The sequence below is a fragment of the Sapajus apella genome, unplaced genomic scaffold (assembly GCF_009761245.1).
Source record: "Sapajus apella isolate SASKATOON/1434 unplaced genomic scaffold, GSC_monkey_1.0 scaffold19, whole genome shotgun sequence".
Classification (NCBI taxonomy): Eukaryota; Metazoa; Chordata; class Mammalia; order Primates; family Cebidae; genus Sapajus; species Sapajus apella.
In genome coordinates, this window is record NW_022436959.1 from 17,590,096 (window position 1) to 17,608,094 (window position 17,999).

General features: G+C 44.5%; 1 non-coding gene across 1 annotated transcript; it reads right to left on the bottom strand.

Moving 5' to 3' along the window:
• Nucleotides 1–206: 206 nt before the first annotated feature.
• Nucleotides 207–362, bottom strand: LOC116557637. The gene has a single exon (XR_004271619.1). It is a non-coding gene; the product is annotated as a U1 spliceosomal RNA (small nuclear RNA).
• Nucleotides 363–17,999: the final 17,637 nt, after the last annotated feature.

A 17,999-nucleotide genomic window follows, 5' to 3' on the forward strand; every position in this document is an offset into this window, starting at 1 on the left:
AAGGAAGAAACATTTCCAGCCTTTTTATAAAAAAAAAATATGGAATCTTGCTCCATCACCCAGGCTGGAGTGTAGTGGTGTGATCTCAGATCACTGCAACTTCTGCCTCCTGGTTCAAGCAAGTGTCCTCACTCAGCCTCCCAAGTAGTTGGAACTACAGGCATGTACCACCACACCTGGCTTTTTTATTTATTTTTATTTTTTATCAGGGGAAAGCAGTCCCATACTACCTCAAATTTTGCAGTCCATTTTCCCACATTTGGGGAAATCACAGGGGCCAGCACATCTGGAGTGCAATGGATGAGACCTGCCCTGGGAAAACCACCTTCATGATCATGGTATCTCCCCTGCCAGGTAATTTTTGTGTTTTTAGTAGAGATGGGGTTTCACCATGTTGGCCAGGCTGGTCTCAAATTCCTGGCATCAGCTTAACCACCCACCTGGGCCTCCGAAAGTGCTGGGATTACAGGCACAAGCCACCTGGCCCACCCTCACATATATCTGTTTTTCAAAGCTCTTCACTCTTGGTATTATTTATTTATTTATTGGAGACAGGGTGTCAATCTGTGGCCCAGGCTGGAGTGCAGTGGCACAATCACAGCTTACTGCAAACCCCGCTTTCTGGGTTCAAGTGACTCTAGGGCCTCAGCCTCCTGAGTAAATGGGATGACAGGCACACTTGGGTCATTTTTGTAGCTTTTTTAGTAGAGACTGGGTTTCACCATGTTAGGCAGGCTGGCCTCAATGTCCTGCTCTGAAGTGATTCACCCATCTCGGCCTCCCAAAGTCCTGGGTCTACAGGCATGAGTCTCCCTGCCAAGGCCATTCCTGCTATTATTTAAATTGTATTTTTTCATTGTCAAACAATTTATATTTGGAATTGATATTTAGTTTTACTTGTAGTGTAGCTTTCTGATGTTCTTTACCAGGGACTATGTTTCTAAAGTGTTGCTTAGAGAGAATTGGCAACAATGGCTTACAGTGCAAATGGGGTTGGCGCCAGATGGCCTGGGGTTAAGTATTGTCTGAATCAGATACTGGAATTGATGACGCCTCACCCCCCCGACCTCTATTCAGATGGTCATAGTTAATGGGATATTGACAACTACTAAGGAATCTATATGTTTGTATACAGCTTTGGGACCTGAAAAGAGTCATTGTTTAGTGTATATTTACTGGCTGGCTGAGATTCCTGCAAAAGCCTAACTCTGCTACAATTATGACTTTAAAGTTTGTGTACAGTTCACAAACTCTATTCACATGCGCTACAGACAATTTTAAGAATTCAAGGCTAGGCTTGGTGGCTCACAACTGTAATTCCAGCATTTTGGGAGACCCAAGAAGGAAGATCGTTTGAGTCCTGGAGCTCCAGACCAGCCTGGGCAACATAAGGAGACTTTTATCTCCACAAAGAAAAAAAAAAATTAGCCAGGTGTGGTGACAGCACCTATAGTCCCAGCTACTCAGGAAGCTAAGGTGGGATGATCACTTGAACCTGGAAGGTCAACATTGTAGTGAGTCCTGATTATGCCATTGCACTCCAGTCTGGGCAACAGAGGGAGACCCTATCTCAAAAACTAAATAAACTGTTTTATCTATGTATTCCTATCAAAATTTGAACTTAGGACTCTTTCCATCAAATCCTGTATTTACATCATCCAGAAAGAATTTAATTGATGGAATGACACCACTGTGAGTCCCCTGTTGTTCTAGGATACAGCACCTTTTAACACAGGTGCTTGTCCTGTGCACCCTGGTCTCTAATTCAATACCAACTCATCACTTAAGCCCTAGGGTCTGAGAAAAGGAGACAGTGTGAGCAGCTCTGATAGAGGATAAGCAGAAAGAAGTCAGAAACCTGAACAGGATGAACCCAGGCTCTGACCTTTCCAGAGCTTTCCCCCAACTCTGCCCCGCCCCCTCCTCCCTGGGGTGCCTCCTGGTGTCCCCCCACCCTCGAGTGACAGGGGTGCTATGCACTCCCCTGTGGCTCATCCTGCAGAGGAAATTCACTCATTCCTAGGTTTATTCTGTGTCTCTGCAGTCCATTCCCCACAGAAAAGGAAACTCTATCTCACTGAGTGACCTCCAAGTGCTCATGTAGCACCAAAGGCCTTTTTGATTATCCATTTAGTAGCATTTCCACATGAAAAGTTGGAAAGACTAACAAAAACTTAAGTAATATTTCTTCTGATTATAAAAATAATCTTAGGACAGATGCAGTGGCTCACGCTTGTAATTCTAGCACTTTGGAGAGCTGAGACTAGCAAATTACTTCAGGCCAGAAGTTCAAGACCAGCCTGGCCAACACGGTGAAACTTCATCTTTACTAAAATTAAAAAAGTTAGCTGGGGTGGTGGCGCATGCCTGTAATCCCAGCTACTTGGAAGGTTGAGGCAGGACAATCACTTGAACCTAGGAGGAAGTGATTGCAGTGAGCTGAGATCTTGCCACTGCACTCCAGCCTGGGTGACAGTGAGTGAGACTCTGTTTTTATTTTTTTAAAGAAGGAAGATAATAAAAGTAATCTTAGTTTTAGAAGATTTGGAAAATCCAAGGAAAGCAGAAGGAAGCAAATAAAATTATCTGTTCATGTCTGGGAGGAATTGTTAGGATTTTGTAGTAGACTCCTCTTCGATTTCCATTTAGTTGTATGTAACAAAGGCATGCTTTACTAAGATGTGAATGTACTGCAAATTTTGTTCTAACCCGCCTTTTCATTTAATTGTATTTTCAGTATTTTAACATATCACTCATTTTTTCTTCTGTGCTTTATTTTTTTATTCATCCTTTTAAATTCTTTTATCTTTAATTTTAATTTTATTTATTTTTTATTATTATACTTTAAGTTCTGGGGTACATTTGAGATGGAGTCTTGCTCTGTTGCCCATGCTGCAGGGCACTGGGCACAATCTGGAGTCACTGCAACCTCTCTCTCCTAGGTTCAAGCCATTCTTCCGTCTCAGCCTCTGGAGTAACTGGACTACAGGCACCCACCATTTTTGTGTCCCAGCTAATTTTTGTGTTTTTAGTAGAGATGTCGTTTCACCATGTTACCCAGGCTGGTCTTGAACTCCTGACCTCAGGTGATTTGCCTGCCGTGGCCTCCCAGAGTGCTGGGATTACAAGTATGAGCCACTGCCTCCAGTCTCTTTTTTTTTTTTTTTTTTTGAGACAAAATCTCACTCTGTCACCCAGGCTGGAGTGCAGTGACATAATTATAGCTCACTGCAGCCTCAAGCTCCTGGGTTCAAGTGATCCTCCCACTGCAGTCTCCCAATTAGCTGGGACCACAGGTGCATGCTGCCATGATCGGCTAATTTTCTTAAAATTATTTTGTAAAGACAGGAACAGACAGGATCTCCTTATGTCGCCTAGGCTGGTCTCAAACTCTTGGGCTCACATAATTCTTCCACTGTGGCCTCCTGAAGTGCTGGAATTACAGGTGTGAGCCAATGTGCCTGGCCTTGCACTATGTTTTTAGAAGCTATATATATTTATTTTATATGCTAGGGAACAGTAGATGTTTAGTTATTGAAGAAGTGAGTTAATGTGGAAAATAATAAAATATATGTCTAAACAGTTTATTTTAAATTTAAACAACAGTATATTTATTCACTTTTCAATCTTTTGTCTTTTTTTTTTTTTTTTTGAGATAGAGTCTCACTCTGTCACTCAGGCTGGAGTGTATGAAGTGCAGTGGTGCAGTCTCGGATGAATGCATCTTCAATCTCCTGGGTTAGAATAATCCTTCCATCTCAGCCTCCCTCCTAGATGGAACTACAGGTACTTTTTTTTTTTTTTTTTTTTTTTTTTGTATATTTTATAGAGACAAGGTTTGGCCATGTTGCCCAGGCTGGTCTCGAATTCCTGGACTCAAGTGATCTGCCCACCTCAGCCTCCAGAACTGCTGGAATAATAGGTGTGAGCCATCTCACCCTGTCTCACTTTGCAATCTTTTGGCTACAGGCATAAAGCCCATTCTTGGACAGAGGGTCCACTTATTCCAGTTTCTTGTCTAAACCATCCCTGTAATATCCAGTTATGATTTCTATAGAATGGATGAATAAAGACAGAACGAAAGATCTTTTTTTTTTGAGATGGAATTTTGCTCTTGTCACCCAGGCTGGAGTGCAATGGAGAGAGGTCTCGGCTCACTGCACAACCTCTGCCTCCTGGATTCAAGGGATCTTCCTGCCTCAGCCTCCTGAGTAGCTGGGATTACAGATGCACACCACCACACCTTGCTAATTTTTTGTGTTTTTAGTAGAGACAAGGGTTTCATCATGTTGGCCAGGCTGGTCTCAAACTCTTGACCTTAGGGCATCTGCCTCCCTTGGCTTCCTAAAATGCTGGGATTACTGGCATGAGCCACAGCACCTGGCTCAGAATGTAGAAGAACTTTAAAGACACTTAACACAACCTCCTAGATCAGGTGCAAATGTTTCCAGGCTAGGCCAGGTGTGGTGGCTCATACCTGTAATCCCAACACTTTGGGAGGCCGACAGGTGGATCACTTGAGGTGAGGAGTTGGATACCAACCTGGTCAACAAAACAAGACCCTCATCTTTATTTTTAAAGGAAGAAAAAATTCCAGACTTTTTTTTTTTGAGACAGAGTCTTATTCTGTCATCAGGTGCCAGGCTGGAGTGCAGTGACAATGATCTCGGCTCACTGCAACCTCCACCTCCCAGGTTCAAGCAATTCTTCTGCCTCATCTTCCTGAGTAGCGGGGACTGCAGACGTGCACCACCACGCCCAGCTACTTTTTATATTTCAGTAGAGATGTGGTTTCACTATGTTGGCCAGGATGGTCTCGATCTCTTGACCTCATGATCTGCCCACTTCAGCCTCCCAAAGTGCTGGGATTACAGGAGTGAGCCATTGTGCCCAGCCTCATAAACATACTTGTTTATGTTTATTCAGTATGAGCATTAAGATTCTTTGAGACCCCAGTTTAAAATAGTAATTTGCATATTCTTGGAGTGTCTCAGGTAAAGGATTACAGCATAGCATAGTTGTACCACATCAGATCTTTGCAACTGTTGCATAGTAGATTGTTCTCTGATTAAAAGTAACAATGACAGCCGGGCATGGTGGCTCACACCTGTAATCCCAGCACTTTGGGAGGCCGAGGTGGGTGGATCACGAGGTCAAGAGATCGAGATCATCCTGGTCAACATGGTGAAACTCCGTCTCTACTAAAACTACAAAAAATCAGCTGGGCATGGTGGTGCGTGCCTGTAATCCCAGCTACTCAGGAGTCAGGAGAATTGCCTGAACCCAGGAGGCGGAGGTTGCAGTGAGCCGAGATGGCGCCATTGCACTCCAGCCTGGGTAACAAGAGTGAAACTCTGTCTCAAAAAAAAAAAAAAAAATAGTAACAATGACTTGGAGTATTTTATATGGTTCTGTTTTTTGGACAGATGTTTCTTTTACCTTTCAGAAATATCAAGGTTTGAATTAAAATATTTTATGCCACCTGTGTTACTGGAACCTAAATCATATTTTGTAAGAAAGAAGGATGAAGAGGGAGATATTTACGGTCAGCGTTCAACCTCTAAATTTGTCTTCATGGCAGAGTTTGGGGATCAGGCATAAAATCATACCTGTCTTCAGTCTGGTGTAACTTTTAAAATAATCGAGACTTTTTAAAAATCCAGTTATTTACTTTTGGAGGTTATTATCATTTTAGAGCTTTCTTCAAAAATTTGTCATTTATTAATTGAAACATCTTGTTTGAAATAATGTGCAGCATAAAAGAGAAATCATAGGCCATCATCTGAGTGACATTTGATCCTGGAAACTCTACTTTGTCCATGTTTTCTGAGCACTCCTTCCCTTCAGCCCCTGTTTTTGTTATCTTGGGATTTAGTCTGAAAGGCTAATGGTGAGGAGATTGTGCATTCCTTTACTGAGGCCTAAACTTGCCACATGGCACATTTCGTAGATTGTCATAGGCTCCTACTGGAGAATAAACAGTGATGGCCCACCATAGCAGAACTGCCCACCCTGGGTCCTGTGGTCAGACACCACCCATTTAACCAGGATTATTGTCCTGCGTTGATTCTGGACTATGGGCTTCAGGAAGCCTGTGGAGAACAGATTTGGAGGAAGGGTGGTAGGTCACTCTAGCAAAGTGCATATCCTTGAGTGACTTAGTTGTTGTTGTTGTTGTTTTATTTTGAGATGGAGTTTTGCTTTTTTTGCCCAAGCTGGAGTGCAATGGCACAATCTCGGCTCACTGCAACTTCCACTCCTGCGTTCAAGTGATTTTCCTGCCTCAGCCTCCCAAATATCTGGGGCCACAGGCACGTTCCACCATGCCCAGCTAATTTTGTATTCTTAGGAGAGACAGGGTTTCACCATGTTGCCCAGGCTGATCTCGAACCCCTGACCTCAGGTGATCTACCCACCTCCACCTCCCAAAGTGCTGAGATTACAGGCATGAGCCACACACCTGGCCAAGTGACTTAGTTTTTGTTCAAATGGAAATTTAAATTTTGGAGGAAAAAAAATTTTGCAGAAGATAAGTTATTACAGTGTGTTGCTATCATTAAATTTATCTAATGAAATAAATACACTAGATAAACAGAGACTGTCTCTGCCTCCAAAGGGGATGGATTGGTGGTGTTCTCAGGAAAGGGCTGTGCAGACAACTTGCCTCTGAGGCCCCCAGTCCTAAGGTCCTCCATCGTCATATGGAGGCTGTTTGGCATTGCACAGGAAGAATGATTTGTCTATCAGGACAAACATGGCTTGTAGCAGAGCAGGAGACTGCATGGGGCAGAGGATTCTGAGTGGATCTACATGGCTTGGTTTAATTCTCAGCTCTGCCACTTGTCTAGGCTGTGACCCTAGGCAAATACTTCTCCTGAGCCTCAGTTTATTCTGTAAAATGAGGGTGACAGGCTGGGTGGAGTGGCTCACACCTGTAATCCCAGCACTTTGGGAGGCCAAGGCAGGCAGATCACTTGAACCCAGGAGACTGAGACCAGCCTTGGTAACATGGAGAAACACCATCTCTACAAAAATTACAAAATTACCAGGCATGGTGGCACACACCTATAGTCCCAGTTATTCCAGAGGCTAAGGTGGGAGGATCGCTTGAGCCCAGGAGGTGGAGGTTACAATGAGTTGAGATCCCACCACTGCACTCCAGCCTAGGTGACAGAGCCAGACCCTGACTCAAATAAAAAAAAAAAAAAGAAGAAAATAACAGTGCCAGTCATACCATCCTCACAGGAAAGTGACAGTACAGGAGGTAATACAGCAGATGCTTGTCCCTGTCTCTGGCTGAACTTGGACAGATTCAAAAGAGGAGAATACAAAGCTTTGAAGAAATTAGGAGCTCTGAACAGGGCTGTCCAGAACTCTGGGAGAGGCTGGGCAAGTGGCTCATGCCTATAACTCCAGCACTTTGGGAGGCTGAGGCAGGCCTATTGCCTGAGTTTGGGAGTTTGAGACCAGCCTGAGCAGCATGGAGAAACCCCATCTCTACTAAAAATATAAAATTAGCTGGGTGTGGTGGCACATGCCTGCAATCCCAGCTACTAGCTCCTTGTGAGGCTGAGGCAGGAGTATAGCTTGAACCTAGGAGAAGGAGGTTGCAGTGAATCACAATCTTGCCATTACACTCCAGCCTCTGCAACAAGAGTGAAACTCCATCTCAAAAAATAGAAAAAAGAAAAAAAAAGCCTATGTACAGTGGCTCATGCTTGTAATCCCAGCAGTTTGGGAGGCCAAGGCAGGCAGATCACGAGGTCAGGTGTTCAAGACCAGCCTGGCCAACACAGTGAAACCCTGTCTCTACTAAAACTACAAAAATTAGCTGGGCATGGGGGTGGGTGCCTGTAATACCAGCTATTTGGGAGGCTGAGGCAGGAGAATCACTTGAACCCAGGAGGCAGAAGTTGCAGTGAGCAGAGATCATTCCACTGCACTCCAGCCTGGGCGACAGAGCGAGACTCCATCTGGGGGAGTGGAGAAGCTTTTGTGAAACAGTTCAGAGGAACGCAAAAGAAGAGAGATTGTGCTGATGCCCTTCATCACTATGGCTGTCTTAGATAACTATGCATGGCCAGGGTAATCATTTCACTAATAGTCATTAAATATTCTAGTTTGTATAATTCAAAAAGAACTTGTTTTTTTTTTTTTTTTTGAGACGGAGTTTCACTCTTGTTACCCAGGCTGGAGTGCAATGGTGCCATCTCGGCTCACCACAACCTCCGCCTCCTGGGTTCAGGCAATTCTCCTGCCTCAGCCTCCTGAGTAGCTGGGATTACAGGCACGCACCACCATGCCCAGCTAATTTTTTGTATTTTTAGTAGAGACGGGGTTTCACCATGTTGACCAGGATGGTCTCGATCTCTTGACCTCGTGATCCACCCGTCTTGGCCTCCCAAAGTACTGGGATTACAGGCGTGAGCCACCGCGCCTGGCCTTTTTTTTTTTTTTTTTTTTGAGACAGAGTCTTGCTCTGTTGCCCAGGCTGGAGTACAATGGTGAAATCTCAGCTCACTGCAAGCTCCACCTCCCAGGTTTAAGTAATTCTGCTGCCTCGGTCTCCCAAATAGCTGGGATTACAGGCACCTGCCACCATGCCTAGCTAATTTTTTGTATTTTTAGTGGAGACGCGGTTTTGCCATGTTGGCCAGGCTGGTCTCAATCTCCAGACCTCAGCTGATCCACCCACCTCAGCCTCCTGAAATGCTGGGATTACAGGCATGAGCCACTGCACCAGGCCTCAAAGAGAACTTAAAAAAAAATACCCCAAACAGTTAACAGTAATAATTCACTATTATCGTCACATAGGCAGTGTTCAGAGCCCCCCTCCCCCTGCTGCCCAGTCTCAAAATTGGCAGAGTTTGTATCAAGTTCTAAATTATTTTTGATTGGTTGCACAGGTTTGCTATTTGGATGTACCCTTGTTTAATCCATCATGTTGATGGGCTGTAAACTGAATGTAATTTACATAATGAAACCCTATCCTTCTAATGGAGGTGGGGACTTTGGGAGGTTATTAAGGATGGATAAGGTCTTGAGGGCAGAGTCGCCACAATGAGATACTTTGTCTTAAAGGAGGTCCCAGCTGGAGTTTGTTTTCCTTCTACCTTGCCAGGGGACTCAGCGAGGAGCCAGCCTCAGCAATCAGAAAGTGGGCCATGATCTCTGACTTCTACTCTCCAGAACAGTAAGAAATAATGTTGTTTGTAAGTCACCATGGCTTTGGTGCTTTGATAGAGCAGCCGGAAGAGACATCTAGGTTGCTTGCCTTTAATCATATCTGTGATGAATATACTAGAATTGGGTCTGGCTCTCATTTCCTGAGGCTGAACCTCCAGCTGGGGTTGCCCTAAAATTGTTGGCAGAAGAATTCCCACATGGGAGTGCCTTAGTCTCTGTGAAAATGCGACTTGTTGGAACTCCAAAGAAGGAAGCGCCAAGCTCCAGGCTGGTTGGTCCAAACTGTTCATTAGGGGATCTTAGCTGGTGGTATAGCCTATGCTTGGCTAGGCACCGAGAGAAAAGGATGTTGTGCTTAGGTATGTCCCCATCAAGGGTGTCATGGTATGGAGTTTACAGGAAAGATTTAGGAATTTGGCTCAGTGCCAGTGAGAGTTTCTTGCCACATTTTGGGTAAAAATCCTAACATCTTTGTTTTGTGCCTGGGAATATTGACCGCCCCAACTTGGGTTCAAGCCTGTAAGAGAAATGAACTTCCCAGCTCACAGAGCAGTCAAAGCACCTGGTGTTTCTTGATCAGAACTGTAAAGAAAGTGGGAGAACTGGGTGACATCACAGCTCTTCTTGCCAGCTTCTTAGAGTTGGAGTTACAGGGTCACAAAGGAGGAAGTACTGGGAGGGTTGGGCAGTGTTGGGCAGAGTTGGGCAGGAGCGGGCAGGAGCCAGGCAACAGAGCCAGGTTTGTCTCTGCTCACATCTCTGCAGGTCCAGAAGTGGAGGTTTTCCTTTGTATTTCTCAGTATGAAAGGGACGGAATGCAGTGGCTTATGTGTTCACAACTTAGGGTCTTTTATAAAATAGGTGTTATTGGCCGAGCGTGGTGGCTCACGCCTATAATCGAAGCACTTTGGAGGCCAAGGCGGGCAGATCACCAGAGGTCAGGGGTTCAAGACCAGCCTGACCAACATGGTGAAACCCAGTCTTAATAAATAAATAAATTAATTAATTAAATAGGTATTATCCTGGGAGCATTTGTGTTTTAATTGACTTAATGGCTCCTATCCAAAGCCTGGTCTGACTGTCCATTGTGTACAGTTTTTCTTTAGTTCTAAAAATAATTACATTCAGGGAAGTTTTAACATTTTGTAAACGTTGACCTTGCATGTAAGTTTATAGGTTATTATATATATATTTTTTAAGTGCTGTTATCAGTGAGTTTTTCCTCATTGTGTTTTTGCATTGGTTATTATTGCTTCTGTGGATATTTGTCTATTTTTCTCAAGGATTCTTATGACTGATAAAAGCTGAGTGTGAATGATCACATACTATAGAATGCACAGCTATTAAGTAGAGAGCTCAATGATTTTTAAAAACCTTGCACACTTGGCCGGGCATGGTGGCTCATGCCTGTAATCCAAGCACTTTGGAGGCCAAGGCGGGCAGATCACCTGAGGTCAGGAGTTCAAGACCAGCCTGACCAACATGGTGAAACCCCGTCTTTATTTTAAAAAAATAAAAATAAAAATAAAAAATAAATAAATGAAACCTTGCATACTTGTGTCTCTACCACCCAGGTGATGCTACAAACCATGCAAGATCATCCTGGGCAGTGCCCTCCCTCTGCTTCTCAGGCTCAGTGTCAAGCCTATGAGAAGTTAACTAGGCTTACAACAGCAATACTTTGCTCACCAACGGGCTTCCTTTATCTGTTCTACTGTTGTTTGTTTGAGATGGAGTCTCACTCTGCCACCAGGCTGGAGTGCAGCGGTGCCTCCCAAAGTGCTGGAATTACAGGCGTAAGCCACTGTGCCTGGCCTGTTCTATTGTTAAAGTTGAGTTTGGTTATTTTCCATTTTTAGCAATGATGACAAACTAGTTTTGAACACCTTGCCACAGGCTTTTGTGTACATCTGTTTGTGATCCCATTGGGTGTTTTACAGGGCGGGACAGTGGGGTGGTAGGGCAAGAGGTGAGTCCATGGGGTCTCCCTCTGAGGCCCAGTGGTTTTCCGAGCATGCAGCACGTGGGGCCCTTCTCCGGCTCCTTGGTTACCTGTATGTGGTGTCCTGTCACTGTATAACAGCTTTTAGCCTTTTTTTTTCAGTATGCATTGGTTACATTGGAGTTTCGATTTGTTTTTCATAGTGATTAAGCATGTTGAGCACTTTTTCTTGTGCTTGCTTATTTTCAAATAACTTTTGTTGTCGGATACCTGTTAGAGGATCTTGTCCACTTAAGAGAATGGGTTGTTTGGCGGGGCACAGTGGCTCACGCCTTGCGGTGAAAGCTGGAGGCCAGGAGTTGCTGACTAGCTGGTCAAAGTGCATAGACCCCATGTTGCCCCCATAGCCTGGGCAACAGATCGCATCTCTTTAAAAGTGGGGGGTCCATTTGTCTTTGTGGTGAATTGTAGGGCTTGTCTTATTTTGGACCTGGGTCATGTCTGTGTATTGCAAGTATGTCCTCCCTGTCTCTGGCTTGCTTTTTTAAAAAATTTTAAGGGTTTTTTTTTTTTTTTTTTAATGAAGAGGATCTGCCTATTTCTACTGGAATATTGCTTCTGCACTAGTCTCTTTTTTTCTTCTTCCATTCAAATTACACATTTGTTAGGGCTTTTTACATTATTCTGTGTACCTTAGATTTTTTGGGTTTTTTTGTTTGTTTGTTTTGAGACAAAGTCTTCCTTTGTCACCTAGGCTGGAGTGTAGTGGCACATTGCAACCTCCACCTCCTGGGTTCAAGCAATTCGTCTACCTCAGCCACTTGAGTAGCTGGGATAACAGACACCCACAACCACGTCTGGCTAATTTTGGTACTTTTTAGTAGAGACAGGGTTACATTGTGTTGGCCAGGCTGATCTCAAACTCCTGACCTCAGATGATCTGCCCACCTTGGTCTCCCAGAGTGCTGGAATTACAGGCATGAGCCACTGCGGCTGGCCTAAACTATTTTTACAGAGACTGCATCTCATTCTGTTGCCTAGGCTGATCTTGAACTCCTGAAACCTGAATATTTTCTCTAGCTTTGTCTCATGTACAGCAGGTCCTCAAATAACTGAATTTTGTTATAACACTGATGAGAAAGCAAATCAGCTCTCAAGCCACTGTGTGGGTTTTGTTTGCGTGTTCTCCTCTTGTCTGCAAGTTTTCTTTTGGTACTCAAGTCTCCTCCCACATCCTATGCTGCACTCCTGAGATGAATTGGTGGGGTCTACGGTCACGGTCTCAGTGAGGGTGGGCATATGTGAGAGCGCTCTGCTATGGGATGCTGTGTTGGCACCTTGTGCCATGAGCCCCTGGGATATGCTCTGGCTACCTGAGACCCTGAAGTGGAATAAACAGGTTGGAAAACCAATAAAAACAAATTACCATCAAATAAAAATTCCTAAAACATAAGATAATTATACAATTGTATGACAATAAACTATGTAGTTTGAAAGCACCCAGTCACCATATTTGTGATCGTGACTGTATGGTGTGGTAGGAGGTGCTCCCTCCAATTGTGGCTTTACAAACATTTATGTTTATGTATATATTCTTTGAGATGGAGTCTTGCTCTGTTAGCCAGGCTGAGGTGCAGTGGCACAATCTTGGATCACTGTAGCCTCCTGCCTGCTTGGTTCAAGCAATTCTCCTGTCTCAGCCTCCCCAGTGGCTGGGACTACAGGTGCACGCCACCATGCCTGACTAATTTTTATATTTTTAATAGAGATGGAGTTTCACCATATTGGTCAGTCTGGTCTTGAACTCCTGACCTCAGGTGATCCACCCACCTCTGGCCTCCCAAAGTGCTGGGATTACAGGCCTGAGCCACCAGGCCCAGCCTACCACCACTACAATCGCCATCATGCACTAATTCATCAAAACTTCAGTAATTGTCTTGTTTTTATTTATATTCAGTGGATATATAGCTCACATTTATTTCAATGTATAATGTTAGAAATGTTTTTAATCTTTCTTTAGAAGTTTGCTGACATTTTGTGATCAGAAATATGATGGAGGAGTTTAACTTTGGTTTATATTAATTAGCCTGTGTTAAGATTCCTTTGTTATTTATAGGCTTGCTTAAAGACACAGTTTCTATTGAGTGAGGATTTACTGTACAGTTAATGTATTTTTTTTTTTTTTTTGCTCTGGAACTTCCTTTAGATGTCTTTTATGGTTTTTAGTTCCTTTGCTGAAATTCTCAACCTTGAGCTTTAATATCTTGGACATATTAATGAGAGATTTTTTAGGGTTACTCCTGGTGACCCTTTGTGTCTTTTTCTGTGGTTGTGCTTTTTGGTGATGACTTTTCCTTCCTGTCTGTTGGGTATTTTTTCATTGCCTGTTAGATATTTTATTTTACTGAGACAGAGTCTTGCTCTGTCACCCAGGCTGGAGTGCAGGGGCATGATCTCGGTTCATGCACCCTCTGTCTCCCAGGTTCAAGTGATTAGCCTGCCTCAGCCTCCCAAGTAGCTGGGATTACAGGCATGTGCCACCATACCTATTTAATTTTTGTATTTTTACTCGAGATGGGGTTTCACCATGTTGGCCAAGCTGGTCACAAACTGGTCCTTAAAGTATTGAATCTGTTTTGATTCTGTTTTTGTGTATGGTGTGCGATAAGGGTCTAATTTCATTCTGCACATGGATGTCCAGTTTTCCCAACACCACTTATGAAGAGGCTATCCCTTCCCCATTGTGTGATTTCCCACCTTTAACCAAACTTAGATGGCTTCAAATGTGTGGATTTATTTCTGGTCCTTTGATTCTGTTGCTTTGGTCTATGTGGGCTTCACCTCTGAGCTCCCCAGGTTTCCTGGCAGGATTCAGTGTGTAGTGGGCATGTGGCTGGAGTCTCCCTCCGTTCCTTGCCATGTGGGTGCCCCCCATAGGGCGGCTCACATTATGGTAGCTGACTTCCTCAGATAATGTGAGCATACACCAGTAAGACAGAAGTCATGGTCTGTTTCTTGAGACCTGATCTCACTTCTGCCAGGCCCCATAGTTAGAATCAAGTCAGTAGATCAGCCCATCAGTGGATCAGCTCTCACAGAGGGCTTTAGAAGAGGCCATGAATTCTGATGGCAGGATAGTTGGGCTGTCTGGAGTTCTCCACACCTTACCTGTGGGAGTGAGATTTCTTTGAGGCCTGCTTTCCTCAGGTGCCAAGAGAGCTACTGGCCACTCTAGGCTGGGGCTCTCACAGCTGAGCCCCAGGGCAAGTGTCTTCTCCAAGAGCCTCATGTTGGAACTGCCTCGGTCCATGGCCAGATAGAAGAAAGATGCTTCTTGTCTGTGGGCTGTATTCGTTCTGAATTCTGAGGGAGCGTCTTAACTGCCTGCAAGGAGTTGCAAGAATGGTTAAGAATAGACTGTCCTCACAAGCAGAATCTGAATGCTGTGGCAAGTGGAGCCAGGGGCTCCAGTGGGGCACAAAAAACTGAGGCATTGTGGCATCAGGTTCCTATTGATGAGGCAGTTGCATTTGTAGGGTTGGTCAGTCTCCTTTCCAGGGCTCTCCAAAATCTATTTTGTTTTTTTCTTTTTTTGACATGGAGTTTCACTCTGTGTCCCAGGCTGGAGGACAGTGGTGCAATCTTAGCTTACTGCCACCTCCATTTCCTGGGTTTCAGCGATTCTCTTGCCTCAGTCTCCCGAGTAGCTGGAACTTCAGATGTGCGGCACCACACCCGGCTAATTTTTGTATTTTTAGTAGAGACGGGGTTTTGCCATGTTGGTCAGGCTGCTCTCAAACTCCTGACCTCAAATGATCTGCCCACCCTCAGCCTTGCAAAGTGCTGGGACTACAGGTGCAAGCCATTGCCCTCGACCCCAAATCTGTTTCTCATCTCCTTAAAATCACACCCAAAACTTGTATCGATAAAAAGTGCATGTGTTATGCATTTTAATTTGCATTATTAGTGTCTTTTGCTTTATGCCCCAAATCTGTTTCTCAGCTTTTTAAAATCATACCCAAAACTTGTGTATTGATTAAAAGTGTATTATGCAGTTTAATTTGCAGTATTATTGTTTTCTGCTTTATAACATGGGATATGTTTCTTCGAGTCATTAAATGTATCCCTTAGTGAAGGTAGGTAGCTTTCCTCTTGGCTTTGCATACTTTTTTAGTATTACAATTATTCCTGGGTATTTTACATTTGAATGGCTATTGGGAAAATGATTTATCTACCACGTTATTGGTCATGTACAGAAAAGCTGTTATTTTTTCTATTGATGTTCATGGGGGCAAACAGTGGGGAATTTGTGTCTTTGTTTCCTTGTGGAACTGGTACAGCCTCCACCAGGTGGCTTCAGCATTCCTGCCTGTCTCAGTGCTTCTGCCCTTTGACTAGATAATCACGGTGCTGGTTATGGAGCTGAGATGTATGCGTGGGTAAAAATTTGTTCTGTTAGTGTGGGCGTTAACCTTATCAAGTCGGTTGCTGAAGCAGTGTGGCCAGTAATATGTGCAGATTTCTATCATGTCCGTATATGGCTTTGTCTCCAGTCCACCATTAGTAGGTGTTTTCATTGTGCCTGGTAACAAATATTTACAAATGAGGTTGGTTGTAATGTTCTTGCTCTGTGGCCTCATTTTCAGATTTTTTGTGTCATTATTACACTTACTACTCTGTTCTTCCTTACTGTTGTTTGGCCCCCTCTTGGTGTTTTCTTACTTCTGTGCTGGAGCATCACCTGCATTTCAACTAGGAAGCAACTGCCTGGGGGCAAGATCCCCCCACCTCCTGTTCTTATCTGTAGTTTTTTATTGGAAAGTTAATTTCATGTCAAAACTCAACCAAATTGATTTGTTTATGATCATCTTTGGCTGCTTTGTTGCCAAAGTGGCATTAGCTGAGAACTTGTGATGAGGACCACAGGCCCGTCAAGCCTGAATTATTTAGGGAGCAGCCCTTTAAGGAGAAGTTTTTTCCACCCTCTGCTTACCTCTTCTTAGCCACACCCGGCCCCCACCCCCAGGCCATTTGGTCTAGACTGAAGGGCACTTGCTTCAGCACTTTTAGGCAAAATTCCTGCCCTTAAAGAGTTTATACTTCAGTGGGGAATATAGGCAATACCGAGTAATTAAAGTGTACAGTAAATTAGAAAATGTGAGAAGAGTCATTGGAAGTGGGAGGCTCACACAGGCTGCACTGAGGTGTTCTGGGTTTGTGCCCAGCCTGGTTGCCCTTCCACCTGTGCACTGACCCCATCTTTCCTTTCACACAGGGACCCTTCAGAGTAATGGAGTGTCTTCACACCTTTTCTCATCAGTGCCCTCCTTGGGTGCCTGTGGATCCCCAGAGGAAGAGTCTCCTGAACTGAGCACACAGGCACAGTCACCACAGGGCCATGTGGCCAGGGTGTTGAGTTGGCTGGGAGGGGAAGCTGGAGGGGGAGCAGTGGAGGCAGGGTCAGCAGGGCACCATCTCCTTTCTGCAGTCTGTTTCTTGCCTAAGAGTTTGCACCTGTTGTGTGGGCAATGAATGCAACTTCAGGGTTACAAGAATTGTGGTCACTTGTGCATTTTTTTTCTTTCTTAAATGGCAGTAATAGGACCTGCTTCCAGGGCTGTGACTGATTGCTGTGAGCGACAACATAATGGGATTTATAAACGTGAGTACAACAGCAGGTATCACTTTATTCCTACCTGGGCTGTGTGTGGGTGGGCTGTATCCTCAGGCATTGTCCCTCTGTGATGGGGCCCAACTTGCCGGGGTTCCGTTGAGTCAGGACTCAGCACCAGGCAGTGAACAGATCCCGTTTCTGAGGTGTCTTCTGAATGCTCTACACGTTCTGCTGCCACAGGGATGAGGAGCAGCCTCGGCTCCACCCGTCTCCACCAGTGAGTAAAGCCAATTCCCTACCCAAGGAAGGGAATGCCTCCCACCTCCAGTCCCTGACCATGTGCAGTTTACAAAGCATTCCTTTATTAGTAAGTTGTCATGATTAGAGAAGTCAGTAGCAAAATGACCCTTTTACAGAGTTATGAAATGGAGTTGTCATGGGGAACAATGATCTTCAGGGGACCTGGGGTCTGGCATGACCTTAACACTGAGCAAGTGAGAAGGCAGCTGTCCTTTGACGGCTACTATTTTGTTTATCCAGCATGCAGGTAAGTTAGTCCCATGCAGGTAAGTTACTCCAGTAGACCATGACGAGGGGCACTAACTTGAAAAAAATGGCTATGTGCTAAACTAAGAACTTCACAGATACTCACCCAGATCAATGTTCAGAGACAGGGAGCATCACCATGAGAAGTAGAGGAAGCTGAAGATGAGGAGCTGATCCCCTCACAGGTACACTAGTCCCCTCTCATCCTCTGAAATGTGTATCCATCTTGCCTTATTAACCTCCTGGCCTTTCTCACCCAGTCTTCATGACTTCACCTAAAAATCCTGCCCTTATCCAACTGGCCATAACTTCCTGCCGTATCTACCTGTTCTTACTCACCTGGTTGTAATTTGCTGTCCTCAATCTCCCTTCAAAACCCAGCTGATTTTAACCACTAAGATTGACCCACCCGCCTTATGAAGTTCCTGCCAGTCCTCTTCTGCCTTTGCTCCCTGGCCTTGTCCACCTCATGTTGCAATCTTGGCCAGACCCCATTAGCCTTTTGCACCTGGCTTAACACTATGGGCCTTAACCTCATGACCTTAACAACCTGGATTAGCCTGCTAGTTTTCTCGACTAGTCTTACTGATCCTGTGTGACCCACATGGTCCCCAGCCTTGGTTTACACAATTATCCTATGCGGTACTCATTTATTTTTTAAGCTAACAAGCCTTAAGGACCTGGATTTACCTCCCTAGGTTTTCTCCCCTG